Source organism: Bombus vosnesenskii, unplaced genomic scaffold (assembly GCF_011952255.1).
Source record: "Bombus vosnesenskii isolate JDL3184/JDL3185 unplaced genomic scaffold, Bvos_JDL3184-5_v1.1 scf7180000013272, whole genome shotgun sequence".
Taxonomy (NCBI): domain Eukaryota; kingdom Metazoa; phylum Arthropoda; class Insecta; order Hymenoptera; family Apidae; genus Bombus; species Bombus vosnesenskii.
Genome location: NW_022882930.1, coordinates 1,633,464 through 1,657,155, shown reverse-complemented (window position 1 = coordinate 1,657,155; position 23,692 = coordinate 1,633,464). Strand labels below are relative to the sequence as shown.

Genomic DNA, 23,692 nt, shown 5'->3' with positions numbered 1-23,692 from the left:
TTTGCGAACCGTCCGCAACAAGCTGAACAAAATTTCGTCGGTTTCACTTTCAATCGCTTTACATTTTTCAGTAAGTCACTTTTCGTCTGTGTTGTTTTAATATTCATATCCTTTATTTTTACTGCAGTAGCATCTTGTTTTTATCGATTATTAATACTTATTAGGAGATTATATTTATTAGGAATTGTTAGCGATTGCCGTTTTAATTTTAGGGTCAAGTTGTTTCTTGAAATAAATATTTAAGGGACAGTTAATATAAATATAGAGAAGTAAGAGGAATTTTAATGGAAAGGACAAAGTTAAAAAGGATTGTTCTATCAACTTGAAGTAGTTCGTTTTATTTACACTTTATTTACATTTTATTACATTTATATGTATTTCATGTTGATACCAAAACTTTTTCAAATGTATGTAAAGTATGAACAGTTTGTTTGTCGTACTGATAGCTCCTTTGAATTCAGTTATAGCTCGAATTTCTTCCGTCGAATGTGGAAAGTGCAGTGATTCTTTCCGAACCCGCGGACTTCTTTCTTACTTAAGTGAGGTCGGTCACTCGTAAAAACGAATCGTCCAGCCATTCTCAATGGACCATCTCGTTGAAGTTGATGTAACACGAAGTTAGGATCTTTATTTTTGGATTTTTAAGTTACCCTGCTATTGCATGAGTAACAACGACAAATTCGATTATTTCAAATTATTTCTTCGTCTATAAGATGATAATAACAAAATAATATTCTTCTATCCTATATCGTACATGAGTTTTCTTTAAATAATTCTCACTTTTTAACGTAGCAGTATAATGTGAATTAAGAACAATTTGCAATAGCAATTCTATTAAGGGAAAGTATGATAAATACAGGATTGTAACAATTTTATGGTGTTGTAAATTTTCACGAAACTATTTCATATTTCCGAGCAATTTTCCATTTTTCATGAAGTGAGGTAAAATATTAGCAGTAATGCGAAGCAAGTTTCGAAGAAGAATGGAGATTCCCAAAGAAGGATTTAATAAAAATCTTGCTTGGATCGTGATTACAAAGCCCTAATATCTTGAAATGGTTTTATGATCATCAGCATATCTTTATTTCCTCCTTTAAGAATTTCATAACCCGAAGAGTCGCTTCTCAGATTCAGCAGATATTTCATTCCGGCGAATCGTTTTTATACAGATCTTCATTTCGTTTCCGGCATTCCATATTATTCTGATCAGTCGTTATAAAATTGAGGAATCACAGTTGAATCGTTAAGAAACAATTTGTCGATTCTTTCATTTTTCGTATACTGTCACTGTATCGACGAATATATTAAAAATGAAACAGATATTCCTTTCTTCAAGATATTGAAGGAAGTTTGTAAAAAAGGACGTATCACGGTGATGTTTCCACTTAAATCGATATCACTCCATGTTTTAAATATCTTTTCACTAAAAGTGAAAGTATCGGATTATTATACGAGTATTTCTTCAACAATAAATAAATAAATAAAAATATGTATAGTATAATATATATATGTATATATATATGAACTTTTAGTAGATTTTTAACAAGTTTTTTAAATAATTAAAGAAACTTACATGTTATATTAATGTTTGAAGAAATATTCTGAAAATAGTTTATGGTTGAAATACCATATTTTTTCTTAACCAAAATAGATTTAGTTTTTTAACTTGTCGTTAACATTTATTAAATTTCCAAGTAGCTAATTATAAAATTTGAATACGTAACACGTTGTCTGTATCAAGAAAACAATCGCAGTGCTCAAAATCATTTCAACGATAATTTAAGATTATGAACGATTCGCATTCATACTTTAATTTCCCAAGCGATTTTGCGGCGATGCATAGACACGATTCTAAGGAACTGTCTCGAAGACAATCCGAAGTCGATAATCCACGAACGCAAGAAGCATCGCGTTATCCGGAAGCTCGAAAGACTCAGCCGCTCGGTGAGTTTCCGGTTCCCTTATCAGGGGCGGATGCAAAGAGGGTAGGTCGGCTGTGTCGGTGGTGTTATAGTATAGGAAGCGGGGTGAAAAGGGACGAATAGCTCCCGCAGGATGCGAGATAACTCTCATCCCCATAGCCTCATTTGTATCCGCCTCTCTTCTTCCACCTTCCATGGTGAACGGTTGCTTTTTGCATCACTGTCTCGTCAATATTTAACGACGCGTCATTGGTCAGACCCAATTGCCACTCAGTTTCATTTTTCTTCCCTACTGTTTTAAAACGATAATTGAGAATATTTAATTATAACGACTAATTTCTTACAATTATTGTAGAACTTCTGATAAAATTTAGGGATTTATCAAAGAAGTATAGACTTAATTAAAAATATCATAAATTACAGTAATAGAATAGAAATACTATTATTAGAATGAATGATATTAGTTTATCTTTTAAGCTAAATTGAAACGTAAGGGATAATAGCCTAAAAGATTACGCCAATTATATTGAAAAATTCTTTTTTTTTAATGATAGCGCTGATATTTTAAAATATTGATTAACGTAAATTTAGATATTCTTTTATAATAAAAGATAGTTTCACTAATAGTACATAATAGGATCGTGAATAATTCCCTTTTCTTTTTTTTCTTTTAGAGAGGACACAGATAATTGTTTAGTTTTTATTTTCAATACATTTATTCGATAAGCTGGAAACTAATTCCACGTGCAATTGCATTGGTCGTCGCAACAAAAAGAAAGAAACGATCCGAGAATTCATTGTGGTTCATTCATCTTTCCATGAAATTGTTCTTGCAACAAGATAATGAATATACTTGGATGCGTTTCAGGAACCGTGCAAATAGAAATTTACTGCTATTGGTTTAATTATCTTTCCAGCGTACATTTCAGCGAAACAGTAGAATATGGACACGAAATAGATAAATTACTGGAGGAGCATCGTCCACGTTGATTTATCGCTGTGAGAGTTTGACCGATTGAAATTAAATTCAATGGCATTCTATATCCTCAAAGATAGTCAATATTCCTTTTGATGATAGACAGCAAGTTAGACTAAAGTTAATCGTTGAAAATATTTGTTCTATCCATTACGTCTAATCTTTTCTAAGAATAAAACAAAATACATATATGCTACTTTATTTGATGCAATTGTACATAATATTTTTTCTTACACATGTTCAAATTTTAAATTTTACCGAATTGTTATCGAAAAATGGTGTGAAATTTAGTGACACGGTAGTAAAAAAATATGAAACATGGTTCTCCGTTGTCTGGCAGACAAAGCGTTCAAAACTGTTTTATTGTCGGTCTGTTTACCTTAGGAAACAGCGAGGAGAATTGCTTCCTGAGAATGTCGCGAATAAGGAACTGAAATATTACAAATTTGCATCGAAAATGTTTTAGTTTACACGACCAGCTCGACAGTTGTTTCGATCGTAAAGAAAATCCTTACTTCTTCTTCTCCGGCACGCTCTCCACATTACATTTTCGATTCGATTTCTCGATTACATTTTCATACTCAAGAGAAATAATGCATTAAAAAAACAATGACGACTAGAAGTATAAATATCTCTTAATCGAAAAGGATATATCTGCCATTTCATTAAATTATTAAATTGGTCTCGGATGTAAAACATTCTTTTTGCCACAAGATTTGATAATGACGAATATCGTTCATAAATATCTCATTTCAGTTGTACTGTTAAAAAAGTAGAGCTGATAATATTTACTAGTATTTTTGAAATGAATAAACTATATGTATGTTCAAGCTCAGTTTCAATATTACGAAATGTTTATAATTTCCTTCAGAAATAACGTGTAAATTTGTTATATTACTTATCTTTTCATAGAAGAATTTCTGAATATTATAAATTATTAGGATATCAAATTCATAGAAGCGTAATCACATAAGAGTAATGATGAGCATAAGAATTCCATCTTACGTCGCTATACTTTTATCAAAAAAGTTATTTGAACTCTAGAATTCTTCAATTAAAAAGTTTTCAAATTTGTAAAACAGAACTTAGATATTCAACAGGCAAATAGGGAAAAAATATCGAGCTGTACATTATGGGGAATAGCGGAACACGCCAGATGCCGTAGCGGTTACGATTGATAGCGTAATTCTTTAGAAATAGATGAGACGTCGCGGTCGGTTGGATTAAAATTTATGAGCAGAAGCAAGGTCAGTTAAAAATCGGAGACGAACTAACAGTGACAGTTTCTTTCCAGTTACAACTAATATTCTTTCCAGTTATGCTCATAGAAGGTTACATTTAACGAATCTTCTAATAATTTTCGTCTGACGATATGATCAATATGCATATTAAGACCACACGCAGTGACTACATTTAACATTATTATCTTTTATTATGAAATATTGTAGATTCACGTTCAGTAACGTCTCACGCACATTAATATCCGAAAGTGCTTTCCGAACCAAATTCCTCTGGAAAATTGCATCACTATAAATATCCATTACCCTACGTTACTTTGAGCGACCACTGAAGCATCTTTTTAAAAGCTGTCCCACAACTTACGGAAGTTTATTCGGCGCGACTTTTTCAGGTCAGCTACCTTCGCGTTGAGTAATACTTAATCTCGTAGCACGTTATTTCCGGATTCACGACAGATGATGAATCTACTTTAACAAATAAGAACGTTCCGAGGTTCACGTTACACGATCACTTTGGTATTTTCGTATCTGTCACTGAAAAGTAGAGCGTTCATTAATTTGAAGCTTGTTCGCTAACAAATTTTAGCGAGCGAAGCGCGAAATGAAAGGGGTCGGCTGGAACAGAAAGGAAGAGGTTGCGCAAAGGATTGGCCCGATGAAACGTTTTACGACACGATGTGCCTCGAATTTCGTTGTTTTTTCTTTGGTGTGTGCCGGATGTGGGCGTCGATCGAATCTCGCATACTTCGTAATCGCAATGGGGTCCAATAATTCGGCATGACTCATCGATCAGTCACGGCTTAAGCTGAATTTACATGCGGCGTGTGTCGGCTAATCGATTCCACTCGTGGATTCCTGTTGCATTTTAATGGCCGTGAGAGCGGTGACGTACTAAGAATTTCGTGTCGAATTGACCTGCTTTTTGCTGGATAATCGATTCCCGGAAATTGGAAATGTAAGTGTGATTGTTTCCATCGACTTTTTCGGTCGATCGAATAGGTAAGTTTGAGTGATTTATAAAAATTGATGTTTTTTGACAAACATGTTTTGACGTACGTTAGAGGGGATAGTTTAAGGAACGTTTAGTTTTTAGAAGTGAACATTTCAGAGTATCGGAAGTGTCATGATGATTCTTTTTTGATAAAAATTATTGTGGCCAGATAAATAAAATATGTTGATGTTAATGGAAATCGTTTCTTCCTTTAAATAAATTAGTAGTAGATTAAATAAATTAGTTTTTAATATTTTAGTGCCGAAGTCGAATACGAATGTACATAAATATATAAATATTAAGTATTTCTTGGCACTTGGCTTTGCAGTTCATTTAAATTATTCAGCAAGTTTGGACAACAGATTTGTGTTGAAAAATGAATGTGTTTTGATAAAGTTGAACAGAATTTATGTTTTATATTCAACGAAAATGATTGACTTACAATGTTTGTATCGAAGGTCTATTGCTAATTATAACTCTCGGTTTATTGTTCAGATTGTAAGCATGACTTCATATTTGGGCGTGATTTTAAAGTAACTGGAACAACTCGGACGATCTCTGTCATCCCCTGATAGAATTATTTTTACGATTCTGAATCATGATGACGAAGCACGCGTGTCATCCGTAAAACATAGTCATGGCATAAATACTTCAATCAAGGTAAATGCAATTCGTCACTGGGGAGAATAAAATGGAATTATGACAACTTCTTTCCAATTACGATTACCATATCCATTTGTTACTTGTAATAGCTTATATCTGAAGTGTAAAAGTATATTGACAGCAGAATGGATAAATTAATCTAGATGACTCCATCATTATGAGTACAAGGACGATATGCATATAGACACAACTCCATTCAAAATGAAATATTAAATGAAATATTATATTTAATATTCTGAACAGCAACTTACAGAATTTACTAATCGTAAGACATAATCAATAACCCGATTAATTCTGTTTTATGGAATCACTTGAATAATTATATATCGGCTTATTTCATTAAGTACAGTTTACATTTCTAACGACATACTATTATCGCAATAATATCTGATCGATATACAAAGATAAAAATTATACAAATTATAAAAACCGCGTGTAAGTATGAAAATACTTTTTCCTATCGAATATAAACTACTCCATCATTTACAAGGAAATAAAAATTCTCGTGGAGTTATTCCAAATATTTCGATCACGAGAACTCGAAAAATCAAGAAAAATGCAAAATTTGAGGAAGAAAAAGAATATGTCAGAAAAGGACAACAGCTAATCTATCACAGGTAGTCAGCAAGTGATAGAAGCTGTGTGAAATATCATAGTTTGTTCGCAAGATAGCCTCGGGGATATGAATCGGGGAGCAGCAGACTGATAAACCGCAGGATTATACACATGTTAGAGACAAGGGGGTTGATGTTGTACGTGGAACAAGTAGGCGATATATTACAAGCTGGGTTAACCATACGTAGTGAAAGTTGCGGGGATTGTCGGGAAGAGGAGAAAGGGTGAGAACAAGCTTCCAGACATTTTATACTTTCCCGGCACGTTTCGTGCCCAATATATCTCGCCTCGGTCACAGACATGTCTGTAACACGTTTCCGTAATCATTTTCTATGATTTCTCTACATATAATTTCCTTCTGTTTCTAAACAGAGATTTTCTTGCGCGTGTATAAACTATATGATAGTTTACATTTTTTAGACATCGTAATCCATTAATAATTTCTAAGATATATCCTCGTGCGATTTTTACAATATTCGTAATTTTGTAAGAAAAATTATTTTTGACTATTCTGAGTTTTTTTTAAATAAGAAGTTGATGGGACTTTTTATTAAAATTTAAATACACCGCTGAAGCAGAGAACTAGTCAGGCATTTAAACGATTTTATATAATTTTTCACATTCTTTTCTTATCTGTGAAAAAAAAACAAATTAATCATCCTACGCAACAATATATTCTTATAGAAATTTTAGCAGATAGAATAATGATCAACTAAAAAGTTAATTTTCGTAACTGATCACGAGTAATATGAATTTGTGAACGTAATTATTCCTTTGCTTCTTCACTTTGAAGATATATGCATATGTATATGTATACGCCAATCGTATCAGAACCAGTTCGAAAATGTCAATCAATTAGCGCGCAGCAGCCACTATAACAAGTTGGACAGATAGTAATTACACTGTGTAACACCTTAATGTAATTAACCCTGCCCAATTGCATATCTTCTACACTAGTCAGACAAGATTAATCTGTCATATGACATGCAGATTATTGCAATCTATGCAACAGATGCGCTCCGAGTAAATTTCGTGCGATGATAAGAATAACATTGATTTCGTTAATATGATGTCCAGGAAATGTAGGCATTTTAAGGAGTTCGAATTAGGCTAGAAATAGACTGAAATAAATAATAGGAAAATAAAGTATAACGAAAGTATCTATAGATGATAATGAAAATTAAAGAATACCAGGTAAAAATTCAAGAGCGATAATTTTCTAATCAAATTATATATATTGTTTTTTACGAACAGTGATCTCCTCATATTTCAGATAAATTCCAATGTGAATAAAATCATAGAGAACAGGTACCGGTCAAAGGACGAAACAAATCTGTACTCAGATTCCATATCTTTAGTTTTATCCATAAAGATACAAATTTTCATAAATATCTGCTGTCTAATAATCGAGTTCTATTCGATCGTATTTTTATGGACCTCGGTTCAAGGGATTCCATCGCTGCAAATAAGAAAAAATAGCGTGGAAAGGGATGATTGTCGGGAGAAAAGCGATTTCGTTTTTAGGTGAGCGTGCTCGTAAAACAGTCGTGGATACTCGCGATATTTCTTGCACAAAATGAAACACACACACACACACACGTAAATATATATTGTTCGTTCTTTTTTCTCCTATCATTTTCTTCACGCGTATATCCATTTCCTGGCCCGTTTTGTCGTTGCCACAACCATTTTCGTCGATGTCCGTCAATCGAGCACGGACCAACCGTTATTTTCCCTCGCAAGTTCTTCTTTTCTACCGTTTCAAGAATTTTCGTGGCCATTTCTCGTTTTATTTGGCATTTAAAAGTTTGTGGTCGGCGAAAGCAGCTTGATAAAAGTACGTGATACAGGAGCGTTGGTTTGTCCAAGATAATTCAGCTTCGAGTTTGTTTTTTGTCTATACGAAGTTCTTTAAGAAAGAAATCGAAGGATTTATTATAATTTATTTAAAAAATATAGATTTGTAATAAATCTTTTATAGATAAATTTTCAGCCTTTAATTGCTACCGTTGATTAAACAAATCCCGATAAAATTTATATTTTACAAACAATTTTGCAAGAAAAATTTTACAAAATAAAGAGGAAGGAATTTGAAGTGATACATTAATTTTGTAGTAATATTAGTTAAACTTTCTTTTTACTTTCCTTCTTCCATAAATTAAGTTAATTGATTTTCAATAAAATACCAACTGGAGCATCTCTACAACTTGATTTATTCGTAGTTGTATTGTAGTTATTTGAGCTCGGTCCGTGGTGTTTCGGGATCCACCCAACTAAGTTCTCCACATGTCCCCCAAAATCATTGTTGCTCACTCCGCTAGTACGCACTAAGGCGTTAGACTACTAATGTACTAGTGCCGAAAACAGTGGTCCATATGCACTAGAATTAGAGTACTAGAATCCTTGTACGCGAGTAAAACATTGATAATACATGTGTCGTTGAACCTGCAAAGTAGTCGCCAGTGACTTCACAGTCGATGCGACTGCAAATAAAGAATAGAACAAACAAACTAATTGGAAATTTCACAGAGCATAATTCAATATTTTAAATTTAGGATTTAAAAAATACCGGGCGTGAAAATAGCCATGTAAATATATCCCACGTATAAAGTGCGCTTTAATCTTCGTTATTATTCGCATTTAAGTAATATCACACGAACCCCTGTGGCCACATATACTGGCCTTGGCTTCTCGCGAGGAAAAATTAATAAATAGTGGAATCTCAGCCGGTGAAATCGGATTAAGGCTCGAGAACGAAAATTCGACCAAGTCGTGTGAAAGCAACAAAGCAGCAAAGCGATATTAAGAAGAGAGAGAAGTGTGCGAAACAGGGGAAAGCAACTTTATGCTTGAGCTTCGGCATTTAAAAGCATTCCGCGTTGAAAAGCTGCCGCCTGAGCTAACTTTATGGGAGTTTCTTACGTGCCATGAACAGAGAAAAAGAGTCGTATTATAGGAGATCGGTAAGAGAGGATGGAAATTGAAAAATCATAGATTCAGGTGGACTTTGTTCGGCTGCTATTATTATTCTTAATTTGGAACGTTATTCGACTGATAATAACATATTTTTTACATTTATTTTATATATTATATATATATAATATACTTATATATTATTATTACTATTTATATATTATATATAATATATATTTATATATTTTTTATATATTTTATACATATGGAAAAGGTGGAAGGAAGCCAAGGGGAAAAGTGAGGGAAAGAGAATGACAAAACCGTCTGTTTAAAATTAATTATCTTTACTAAAAATAAATTATAATGAATGAATGATAATAAATTAACGATAAGTAACAATTAGAAAAAATTAACGATGATAAATTATAATACTAATGAAATCATAATAGTGGGCATTAATTAAATTTTTATTAATTTTGTACATTCGATTAAGAACTTAATTTCTGAACAGATATTAGATTTAGATAGTATGTATGTAGTTATAACTGTGATATAAGTTTCCTTTATTTCCATCCACACTTCCAGTTGGGTAAATTGATGTTACTGAAATATGCAATTTAATACATTTGTGTGTATATTGCAACTATAAGTGAATATGAAGTCTGAAAGCACAACGTATATACTTGTTGTGTGCAATCATAACATTCCAAGTTTCTGTGTACTTATTTAATTTTGATGTAAGCTTCAATTCAAGTTTATGTTCGATAATATGTTTCGTACAAAGAGCGGTATATACATATGTATAAAAGGTTAATAAAAGGACAGAGCCGCATAAAAGTCGCATAAAAGGACAGAGTCCCTTGAATGAAAATCGAAACTCATTTCCTACTGATCCTTATTAGTTTATCAATACAATTAATTTCATTTCATGGACAATATAGATTTATCTATGTATAATATTTCTCTTAACAGCTCATTGGAGTGTCTATTTAAAATACGCTACAAATGTAAAAGATTTAACGAATAACTTAATCACATGACACATTGAAAACTATAACTACTTAGCAAACTAATTCAACTTACTGTCACCTCCAAACTCCAATGTTTAATTCAGTTCAAAAACAAACTTCCCAAACTCACTATCAACGATTCAACGTAATACTCAGTCGACAAAGAAGCAGTTAATCTTTCAGAATCCCACTCTTTTCTTCGATATGACGAGCAGCATGCGTCATAAATCGTGTATCACATATATTATACGCCCCTCAGCCTCGTATCCCCTAAACGCACAATATCACGACATGGAGTGATCATAAAGGCTCTTTGAGCTGTCGAATGCGTGAAATAAGCGACGAAAGGCGCGTAGCCGTGGAATAAGTCGACTTTATTAGAATTTGTCGGCACAGCCGGAAGTAACGGATGCGGATGAGAAGAAGCGAACGAATAGAGGAAGGCGGAAATTCGCGAAGGCTGGGACGAGAGGAGAGCTTTCTCTCACCTGCGGAACGGAAGTGGCGAGTGGCTGGTAACGAATGGTCGTTACTCTCATGCCGGAACAAAAGCCTCGTAAACAAAACACTACCGCCGGTCTACTACATACCTCGTGGCTGCACCTTTGCTAGTTCCACGCGTCTCCTCTACACTTTCGCCCTTCCCTCGCCCTCGTGCTCCACATTCGAAACCACCGACGCTCTTCGTTCGATCAACGTACACTGGGTTTCATAAACTCCGAATGTTTTACGTTACAGACAATTTCGTGGTTTCATCTTTTGAGGCACCTTCTTCGAAGTGGAATTTGGATAATGGTAATTTTAGGAGGGTTACTTTTTATTCGAAGGATTTTGTAGTTACATTGTTGACTTTTAGGTTTTCTTTTTCAAGCTGTTGCATTTCTGTATTACATGCATAGAGAACTTAAATAACGAGGATTATACGTTGAACAATTTAGCCCTGTAATTGTAGCTAGTAGTACGAGCTCGCTCGTCTTTAGTCAAGGAATTAGAGTGTCGTGGAAACTATTAGGATAATTCTTGCAGAGGCTGTACGCGCGTTTCTCACGAGATTTGTCGGAGAATCGAGGATGCAGTGTCGATGTTTTTACGTGGGAGTACACGTACTCTGCATCAGGTGTCCCGGAAAACACGGCATTTGCATGCCTGACCTTCTTCTCGCCTCACCGGATCCTTTTCTACCTTTCTTTTTCACCTTTCATCTGCTTCTTTCTCTTCTCAACATTCCATCCTTCATTCTCTGTGTAGTCCTTCTTAATTTTGTACACCTTGCTTCGTTCCGTCACGTAATTACAATTAACCTAATGAACAATCCGTTAAACGCATTTTATGTTTACTAAAAAAAAGTGCTATTTCGTTGGTGTAATGCATTTTATTGATCAAATAACAAAATAAATAAGATAAAATATATACCGTTTTATTTGTAGAAAATACTGAAGTACGCAGTATGAAAAAGTAAAGACGAATGAAAGATAAAATAATTGAAAGCAAAGATATTGAAGATACAGGTTGCTCGAGTGAAATTGATAATTTATTTTTCACCGTGACAGTCGTGAATTTAGTAGGCCGCTTACTTTTTGAGGATCGCTTTAAGAACTTTTGTTTCCATTGAAACTCGATATATTTAGATTTCGTCAAGTGTGAGGCACCGTGCAAGTCGTATGCAATCGTAACTTTGGAATGCAGGCCAGAAGTGAGACCATAAATTCGCATCTTTATTGCTTGTATTTCCTGTTCTGTCATGTAAAAGAAACGAAACTGATACCATCGTTATTTATTAATTTTCGTTGAAATCAAAGGTAGGCCCGTAGCTTTGATACGTTCTTGCCTTTCCTCCTTCGTTCGTCCATTTCATCCTTTTTTCCTTCTGTTCGATTTTGTTCTCAAAATCAAACGAAACTGGTTCGTTTATTTTAATGTCGCACCGTTCTCCTCAGGAGAGCGATATGAATTTATCAAACACGTTCCCGCAATAAAAATGTAGTTTAGTCTAATCTTATTTTACAGGTTTAGTTTTGTTTCGTAAAGCAAACATTCAGAGTTAAGCTATAACTAATTTAGTTAATGATACAAATCTTCTTTTAGTATTTTTTTTTATTTATTATATAATACATTCTATTCTCTTAATATTTTTTTTCTCTTTAAATGTACATCATTTCTCATTACAGATGCACGATCAGTATTCATATCAAAATTCATATCGATATGAGCAACTATATGAAAGGCTTGTACCGCACAGTGCCGTTCCATTTATTTCACAAAAAGTAAATTCGAAAATGTTTTTTCCATCGCCGTAAAAGTACACCTTTATCCCCCGATTCATTTTAGTAATTGCTTATATTCGCGGTGAAATACCTTTTAAGCTTTCCACGCCTCCCACGGGACAAACTTTGAACCCTCGTTCCCAGCGATATTATTGATGCAAATTGTTGTCAGCCAGCAGAGACGATACAAAGGGACGTCTCGAATCACGCCTAGTATTTCTTTCTGGATTTATTGTTTGCAAAGGAACTCTCCACAATGTTATTTATTCATGTAGATACTTTACGCAACCTCTTCTGATTCTTGTGAAATTCTTTTTTCCGTCTTTTATGCTTCACCTTGATTATTCCATAACTTTTTTTATTGTTCTCTGTAACTAGAAGTAGAGAAACATGTGAATTTCTTTATTGTATATTAAGGTGCCGTAGTTAGAGAAAATGTAATTTTTCTGATTTCCACGCAATACGTTCTTTTTTTATTTAAACACTGATTAATTCGCAATGGTTCTTTGGATTTAGCGAGTTGAAAATAATACCGATTTAAGTCTGAGATTATAAAACCTTTCACGATCCGAGTAATTCGATTATTTTTACGGGGATTGCTACGTAGTGATTACTTTTAATTCGAATTTCCGGTGTATAATTTTATCTTCCGCCTGGATACCTTCGCACTTTTTCATTTCAGTGCTCATAAAGGATTCAGGGAATTACTTTTAATTGAAATGATTTATTACCAGTAAATCTAAAGCTTAAAAATTGTTTACTAATAATACCGCAATTTATTAAATGCATTTATCGAAGATTAAGTTTCATACACTACAACTCTTTATCTGAAATAAATAAATTAAAAATAGGTAAGAAACGAAAGTTCACCTTTAAACTTTGTCCGAATTAATCAACTTACTCAAATATCTGTAATACTACTAAATAATTACTACTAAAAATGATATAATATGTAATATACCTAAACCTAATTATTCAATATCAAAATTCCACAATAAATACAACGGTGTGCAAATACTTTTTCACGTATAGTATAAGTCGCGTGAATGTACCTTAAGGAAAGTATGTGTTTAAAGAGAAAACTGTGTGTTATGCGTGAAAGGTGATGTTTTAACCGTAACTAAGAACACGTAGATAAAACAAATAACGAGTTATCTATATATTTAGGAATTCGTTTTAAAAGATACGAGAAAATGAGAATTGTTTGAGTAAGGTTAAACGTCGATTGTCTACTCCCTACTTCGACTTTTAACAAGGTGGACGCATGTTATACGATTATTGGAGGGCACGCGTTGCCCTATAGCGTCCAGAAACCGAACACGTGTGGTCCGTTCATGGGGCAGACAGCCGTGGAAGGGACGAGTTTCGAGAAGTTCATTTTGCTTGAAATGTATCTGCTTGGTCAGCACCATAAACCTGATCCGCAGCTTATCTGGAGCCTCTAGGGTGGCCACCTGTCCGCTTTTATTCGACGTTCGTTTCATTGGTCGGACCACAGATGTCGAGATGGACACTTCTTTCCGCGGAATGTCTCCACATTTTGATCGGAACATAACGATGATCGACAACCGTCTTGGAGAAATCGATGGGTATCTACGGTGTAACACAAGATTTCTTCTCCAACAAATTTTTTTTATCTTCCAACTTTCATTTTTACGAGATAAATATATACCTTTATTGTGGGAAATTTTACGTATGCGTATTTAAACTGATCGAATGCAAGTTTATCGACATATTGATTGTTCTAAAACGTAGCGATGGAAGCATTATTAATAGTGGAATTTGACATGAAAATGTTAATATTGATATGAATTAATGTGTAGCTAGATTGAAATTAATTACAAGGTTAATAAACTTTAGATCTACCTTTATATTCATGATGCGTAAAATATGTCGTACGAAATATTTCGTAAATATTTATAGGAATTGTTGAAGATAAATAACGTATCAATTTCTTACTCCCTATATTAATAGATAATAAATTTCACCTACCTTTTACACCGGCTCGTGGAATTTGAAAGGAGCGAGTATGAAATTAACATTTAGTTACAAACTTTATAGCTCGTAATTACTTAATTTCAGAAGAAATATTCAAAAGGGAAGGCTACTTTAAGACTATGAAATTAGATACCATAATTTATTATCAATTTCATTAGTGTTTTATTTAGTAACGTTACGTGGAATAGTTATTTATTATTTTTCGTTGCGCCATCCAAAGCAGCTTTCGTTCTTTCCACTCTATTTTAGCTGTTGCATATTGCACGCTTGTCGTTCCTATCTCAAAAATATGTAAACGTCTTTCTTCGCTCGTGATGAACATTTCTCCAATCTTTTGTTTCTTGTTGGCTGCCACAGAAACAGGTTTCTCGAACGCGAATCGAGGAATACAGGTAAAGAGCGTGAAAAGGGGAACGATGAAAAAGGAGAACGTTTCAATCAAATGAAATTATATGTTGAATAGACGTTCTGTAAACGTTATTACTTTCGAGTTCGATAATGAATTACAAGATTTTTAATTTTCATACAAATCTGTAACAATTTCATCGCTGTCTTTTATTTTATTTTTTACCAATTTCAAGTTTTTATACAAGAAAATAGCTTTAGTGAAAATTTGTACTGGACAAACCTATGGTTTTATTTTAGTGTAATAACTGATTTAAGATTCATACGATAAGTTCATTTATAATTTTGGCGAATCATTTTATTTGAAATAGTACTTTCTTTTTTTAAATGAAAAGCAGAGCTAATTTTCTTAAAGTTTGTTAGATATTTGAGTGGGTTTTCACTTAGCTCGCCACGACGGAAACATAGAGATAAACGAGGAACGCGGCAACATTCCTTTTGATTACTTCTTATTTGTCTCCAGAGTCGTAAAGAGTTGTCTTCATTATGAGAGACCTTATGTACCTATCTTGTACCGTGTCACATATATTTTCGGATAAAGTTTGGAAACGTGTTTGCAACATTTTCTCCTCATCAATGAAAATATATTTACATATACGTCATGATGAAATGTTTGCCTTTCTATTGAAAAAAATTCCATTATAATAGATCCTTATTACGAACAAGGAATACGGAATTACGAAACGATATTTGATTTCTTTGTTAGGAATACGTGTTGATGTGTTTTGCAAAATATGTCCAAGCAATTAATAGTTATATTCCTGAATTTGTTCAGTCATTCAATTTTAGACATTTCTTGTTTGCGTTGAATTATGTAATTCATCTATTGGTGCTCTCTGTGGATATACAGGTTTACTCATAACGTGAGAATATAATTTAATACCCGAAATTAAGACAGTAAGAAAATAGTTGCTACGAGCTTTGCGGATTCGATCGTTGTAAATTCTAATATTTTCTATGTTAATAAATATATTAATGATTTTATTAAAATATTGAGTCGAGTTCATTTGCTCAATGGAAATGTATGAATAAACTTAATTATTTGAATCAAAATTGAACAAACTTATACGAGATTTAAAATATATAATATGAATTTTCTTTTTATTCTTAATCGTCAGATCACTACTGTGAATGTACACATTTTAGGAGCACATTTTATGAAATACACTGTATACTTTCTCTTACAAATGTGGTTGCGCAGTACTATGTGTACTCTTGGGAGGAAAAGTACCTGTCCAATTTTCGTCTGTGTTGCTAAAACACTCTTGATGGTTCTTTCCTCTACTATTCTGCTTATTCCATTAGTCGTGTCCCCTAAGGAAGCAAAGCCAATGTTCTGTTTGAGTTTTCGCTTCTCTTCATCTTCCTACATCCTCGCTTTTCTTATCCTACGTGTACGTTTCACTTTGTCTATACTTGAGCTACTTCCTATATGAGAATGTTTCAATGATAGTTCCCTCATAAATGTTTCCTGTTTAATTAGCTCGTGTATCGAGATTATACAATTTTTTAATATTTATACATCTATAAATGTAAGATTTAAGTACTCTATAGGAACTATTTAGATTATTGCTGTCAAATTATTGTAAGCGTAATTTTCTGCAGATGATATCAATGTTATTTCGTTATAAATCTTGAACAAATTTTGAAGATTACAAATAAAAAGATTACGATACGATATTTCTTAAAATTTACTATTACAAATACGGGAAAGCAAAGCATAAACCATCGTATTTCTCGAATAAAAGAAAATGGAATTCATTGGATAATTAAAAAGGATGCCACGTCTTAATCGAAAGATATTTTTTTGTCTTCATTTCTACAATATACAACGATCGTTAACAAAATTGACAGGAGAAGCTAAAATTAATTTTATTATCAACCGATATCGTAATATTAGTATACAAAACTTTACATACGTACAAACCGAAAAACTCGGAGAAGACATTGTACGAATCATGATGAAAGGGTTGCAAAAGGAAAACGCTGGTTCTATGGTGAAAGTGCACAAGCACTCCCAAAGCAAATAGGCACCACCCCGCTGGTCGTGGAGGCAGACACTACATCCAAAGTGATCTTCGTCTTCCGAGGATAGAAGAGCAGGATGTTTGCTTGGCTAGCAGCACGAAAAGTGGATTTCCTGAGGCTTCCTTGCCGGAAAAACGGTTTCACCGCTTCAACCTGTTCCCGATTTCGATTCTTACAGACGAACGAATATGTTCTATAAATGTATCGGAGACGGTTGTTTGTTTTTAGAACAGGGATTTCATTCGCTTTAGGAACGTTTTCGAACCACCTTATCGTCTTCTATTTCGGGAAACGTCTCCCTTGGGTAAGTCGATGGGGAAATGTTAAAAATGGATGTAGATAAATATCTCTGATCGGAAGATTTCTAGGTTGATAGAGCGTTGAGATATAAAATTGTTCCTTTGTTATTTTGTGCCTGACTATTGGCTACCTGCTTGCTTGTACACAATAGCGAATAAGAAATATTGATTTCGTATTTCTATCAATGTTCTCGAACTTGTTACTCGAAACGAGTCCTACTAAATTGGATAAGTTACTACGTTAAAGGTTTCAATTCTTTGAAACGATAGTTTAATCACTCTAGGAAAGAATGACTAGTTTTAAGAAGAACTTAAAGTAGGATACAAAGTTCAGATGATTTAAGTGAAAATCATTTGTTATCTCAAACACGAGCAAAAAATCTTTCGAACAAACATGTAACAATCTTCTCTCTTACAAGCGACCATCTTCAAATTTCACGTTCTAATCGTCTTTTTTTGATAACTTATAGTCTAATATTCACTCTGATATAATATAAAATGGAAAGTAAGACGTTTCACAGAGGTAAAAGTAATCCTTTAAGGTTCTTAAAATTACAGAAATAGCTTTGAAAACTCCAATATTTACAACCACTGCCATCAGCTACTGATCTGTCTATCAGCTAATCTATCAGATAATCAGCTATTGATTCACAAATTGGATTTATACGTCACGCATATTTAATAATCTTCTGCAAATTCTTCAACTCTATTTCGTTTGTACACGAATGCAGTTGCTTCGGGAGAGATAATCTTTCACGCAATATCCCATTTTTGTTTATCTACGCGTCATCCATTTCTCTGGAGCTCTATCAAGCTCAGTTGATCGTTCGATCAACTTTTGCGCGCTCTGTTATCCGCGTTTCGCCCCCGCTCTCGCTTTTTGCCCATCATCTTTCCAATTTCTGCTGCTGCTTCGTGTTCTTCTTGCTCTTACCTTTCCTTTTGGTTTCAAGTTTCGAGGAGCCATCTACCCTTTGAGATTTAACGGCGGATTTTCCAGCCGGGCCGCGCAATAACGCTTCGTTGTATGCAGATCACAACACAGGCGGAAGGATACTTGCGTTGCACAGATGTACCTTGTCTGCTTTGACGGTGGAGTTTTAGGTGTTAAGGGGATCTTCGTTCGTGCTTTGATACCGTTGGTTTAAAAGGGATAACGTGACACTCAAAACGTGTCCATTTCTCACTTCTCCATTCGTGCGAATACGCTCCACTGGTCGTTAATTTTGAGCATCGGTGGTCGTACATTTTCTCCGAATTAAACGATTTGAAATGGTCGAACGAAAGGAAATTAACGTTAACTTTATTGGATGTCTGAGTAGCAATATAATTAGTTTACGGGTTGATAGACATCTCACAATGAGTATTATATTTTATTTTCACGCAGAATATCACAACTTAATGGAATTATGCTCAAAGAAATTAGATTTTTATATTTGAATTGTGCTCGTTTTAAATTCTAAATGGTCAGAGAAAGTTGCGATTTATAATTTCGACTTAACATATTTCTTTTCGCTTCTATTGTAAGTTGATTAGCCCTATTCAGAAAATTCACAAAAGATATTCTTTGCTTTTCGGTATCTACAGGATCGTCATGACCTTCTCATTTTCACCCTCTTATCCATCAACGTTATACCATTCTCCTTGTAAAATGTTGAAGGAGAATTCCGGCACGTTAAAGCCAGGCTTTTCCTCTGAAAATACCTCTTGTTGGTACCAAGGCGTTTCCCCCCTCCTCTGTACGAATTACGTTCTTCCACGGTGTTCTCTTTTTGCAAATGTATTCCATCGTCGTTCTCTTTCCTTTTTGCATTTCGCCGACAGCTTCCTTCTGCTTGGCTTCCGGCAACTACTTATCCTCCGGGACTTTATGTCACAGTTGCACCTGTACGATGTAATATTGTCCCGCGTGCGCATACTCACCCTCGTAAATGCGAATACTCGCGATCCTAACGTCGTATATTAGAACATTCCGCGTTGATACTTACGCGAGTATATTGGGGATAAACGTGGGAAAGGAAGGTGAAATACGAAACGATAGTCCGCTTGTCTGCAATAAAAAGGGTAATCGTTTGATCGAAATCCTATACGCGCAGTCAAATGGAATCGAGCACGATGGAAACGCGAGTTAATGTCGAATGAAGGCGAAATATAATTTCGTGCGAAGAACTGAAGGATATTAGATATGGAAATGTGTAAAATACGTTATAACGATCAGGAAAATGTTTATAAAATACTACTATCTTGAAGATTTATCATATATTTATACGTGCAATTCGTTAAATTGATAATCTTTATTCGCCTGGATTTATCAAAAAGATTCGGAACTTTAATTTTTAATGTAATGTAATGTAATTGTTCAAAGGTGTTTTTCACATCTAGTTCGTTTATCAGTGTACCTTCTTCTTACAAAATTCAAACGAAATTAATTTTTCATTTAATACAAAATGTCTATTCGAAATTATAGAATTGTAAAATGACCTACTGTCGCTTTACCGATATTATGACAAAGTAAATTATCGCACAAGAGGTCCCAGATGCGAAAATCTCACAAATTAAATTGAACTATTCTCCTAATCAGATGACAGTACACGTCCTTTAATTTGATATAATCTCATAAAGCGATAATTAGTTAAAGTACAAGCGCGAAAATCTTTCAAACCTACCTAATCTTACCACCGAGATACAATGCATACTAATTACGGCAATATCTACTACTTTAGTATTCTAATATTCCTAGAGAAATAACATTACCTCTATCACATAGCGCGTTCAACGCTCCCAACGACAGCGACCAAAATTAACTCGCGCATTTCTAGAATCTCTACGACACAAGGGATTTACGGTTGCGCGATGAAACTCCACAAATTCCCCACGCAGCCGCCAGTTTGCGAATTAGTACGCTCTCCCTAAATATCGCTTCCCGGGAACTAATTAAGTAATTGCAGGGTGGCATCGTTCTGAAATGGAATCGTCGCCACATCCTCGAAATCGACTATCGTTTTTTGATTTTAATAAATTCGCCAGATTCCAACGAACTACATATTTCATAATGGTCGTTAGATTCTCGATCTTTAAATCTTTGAAAATTCGAAATTCCTCAACACTACGAAGAATCAAATCATGTCGAACATAAATGCGAAACATAGAATTCTTGAAGATCTTGCTCAAGAGGATATTTGTGGAAATTCATATTTTTATGAATAGAATTTGAAAAACGGAACTTAGGTAGAAAATTGTTTTATGTATCAAATATTGTACAAAATATTATATGTTGGATATTTTGTATATTTTCTTATATTATATATTCTGTGTATTTTTGCATCTTCAAACCTCCCATAAATACATAATCTCCCATAAATACTTTCGCGAACCGCAACATAAATTCGAAGAGACTCGAACTGTTTTAGATCCCATTCACCAGAACCGTGGAAATATTTTATTTCTCCTATCCGTTGGAGAAATTCGATGATCGTTATCGCGACATGGATTAACCGTGAAGAGTTTACCTCGCGTGCTTACCCTGGCTAATTTTCTGGCTGGTCCATGCAACCAATTAAAACGATTTTCCGGGTTGCTATGCCGCGGGGACAATGAGTGTTACCCTGTGGTCGTTTCCGGCCAAGCAATTTCCCGCGTGTCTGAGAAGAGAATTCAGCTGACACAATATGCAGCCGTTTGGAGGCTGGCCAAATGAAACCGAAAAATTACGAGCCGGACAAAAGCTGTGCTTTATACACGTGTCGCGATAGGGAAAACGTGTTGCACGCGACACCTTTGATTCAATGTTCGACATGCTTGCGCAACGTGTAAAAATGTTTCATCCCATCCTCTAGTTTTTTATTTCGAGGAATGTAGGAAGTAATTCAGTTTTTGACGATGAAGATAAAAGGTAATCTAGTTTACCAGTTTTGAGGGGTGCAAAATTATTTGAGAAATAGAGGTTCTTTATGGTTACGTGTGTTCGTTCGTTTCGTTATTTCTTCCTTTAATTCGGCAGGATGGAATTTAAAGTTTAGGCAGAGGGAAATATTTTAAGAATAGAATAGAATGATTTAAGGAAGAAGAAATTAATAATAAAAAAATAATTTAATAATAAGAGTAGGGTATTCTTTAAGAAATATTTTCCAATGATAACTTAATTACAAGTAATATAATAGCGATATGACAGTAATATAACAGCAATGTAATTATTATTTAGAATTGATATATAAAGCTGTCGTAAAATTTTATTTTACTATACGATTATTCTATTGCGAGCTTTATACCTAATAGTTTAAAACGATGCTTCTCTCCGTGCATTTTCTTCTTTTCGAATGTTCCAAATACGATTCGTTTTTCGCTTATGTATTTCCATTCGAATCCTTTTCCCATTGCGACAAGTCTTTTCTCGCAAACGTTACACGAGTTTTTCCTTTTCTAGTACTATAAGAACAGAAGTAACGTATAATTTGTGCCGTTCCGTAATGGAAGCGTCTAAGGGACTAGAATCGAATTCCGAATCCGAGGTTTTACCCCAGATACGAGAGATAGTGCAAAGGATAACTATGAACTCGTGAAATTAAAATGGGCGACGATTTTGGCGAGCCGTTCTTTCCGAATAGTGCTCTTGATGGGAACGCGTGATGTATACATAAGCCTTTGGGAGATAATAAAATCAATTTCAGTAGAATCAGAAGGAACAGAAGATGCGCGACTTCGTTAAAATTGCGATATAGGTGGCCTGATTTTAGGCTGAATGACAGGACCACCGATTTCTTCGGGATCGCTGAATAAGTAGACTACCTCGAATCTCTTTCTGTTTTAAATTGAATGGGTATCCTGTATTTACGTGATTTGGCTCTTGTTGTGAACTGATGACATAACGGGTAGTTGAAATGGGATCTTATTCTCCTCTTTGTTCTGACTCAATGAAATCAAATGACTAATTTTAAATAGTATTGTATTTATTCTTCTTTTTCTTTAATAGCGCCTTAATTTTTAAGTGTTTTATTACAATTTTATTTCTTTAAATTAAAGCTGAAATGGAGTTTTTATCTTCTCTCTAATGTGTTGAGATGTATGTACTTTTGCAAAAAGATTTTTAAAGATCCTGTAAATGCATAAACGCACGATCTATTCATCATTATTCCCAATCAGAATCCCGGAAACAATCATCCTTCACAACAAGCAAATCTTTTTATCTACCCTAACCGTTTGCATTCCTCGAGTCGCATTAAAACGAGGCGATTGTTCGAAAGCACGATCGATGGGAAACGATCGATTATTCGAGTTCAAAACCGACCACAGGAAGCGAACGGCCGTTTATCGGGTCACATTTGTCAAGGCTGGCTCTGCTGAACGACGAAGAATGGGAAGAAGGAAAAAAAAATAGAGGGAAGGGAACACAGAGGGTAGTAGTAACGCTCTTCGACTCCCGGGGAAGATAATCGAGAAGTTTGAATGCGATTTTACCCGTGGTTACAGCCCGTTTGAGAATATTCGTGAGATATTACGAGCTCGTTCCTTCTTCACCTTCCTTTTTTCGCGCCCTCCGCTTCCATCTTTTCCCAAGACCTTCCGTTGAAATTTTTACCGCTAGGAGGTTGGAGTTTTTATATGAATGTCTTATGTGGACGACGTTCGAGAATGATGTGTAGGATGCAACGCTCGAATGGAATTTTTTATCTAGTATCACGGAGATTTCTTGGTTGGTATTAACTTTAACCTGTGGATTCTGGGTCTTTCGGAGTTCAATGGTAGCATAAACTCAAGATCGAATGAATTTTGCATTGAGAAATATTTGATATGAAAGATTCTTAAATGGTTTAGAGAAATGATTGCGCTTTAGTTTTATCGTTATTAAGATAGAATTTTTTTTATGTATATTAATATGTAGGATGCAAGAATTTTCATATAGTATATTTTTACATAGTATATTATTTTGAAAAATAATAGTAACACAAGGAAACAAAAAAGCATATAGAGCGGAATTTGTAATATGTAGCCGATGAATTAAGAAGATAGGCACAGGTAGTGAGATGGAAGAATGGCTGGCGTGCAGATTAGAAGCGGCGTACTGAGACGCGGCCAAGAGATTTTTGAAGCTCTTTTCTAGATACAGAAGGCCTCACCGGAGACGACAGCGTATCCTCGGTAATATTTAATCATAGAACTTGCCTTCGTATCCAACATTCTACCGCGTATCCTGTAGGTATATACCTACTATGTAAATATACCAGTTGACCCTATCCACGTCCAGCTTTCGTTTCCGTTACACAGTTTTCCCCGCGGCATCTACTTTTCCTACAACTTTTAGCGGGTTCGTTTATCATTCGCCGCACAGCCGGTTACACACAAGGTGAATTTCTTTAATGCACGAAGAAGGAAA

General features: G+C 34.5%; 1 protein-coding gene across 9 annotated transcripts in view; it reads left to right on the top strand.

Annotated features, from left to right (window-relative positions):
• The window catches only part of LOC117231243 (collagen alpha-1(XVIII) chain), a 344,917-nt gene that overhangs the window by 21,617 nt on the left and 299,608 nt on the right, over positions 1 to 23,692 (top strand). The gene's annotated exons all lie outside the window — the stretch shown is intronic.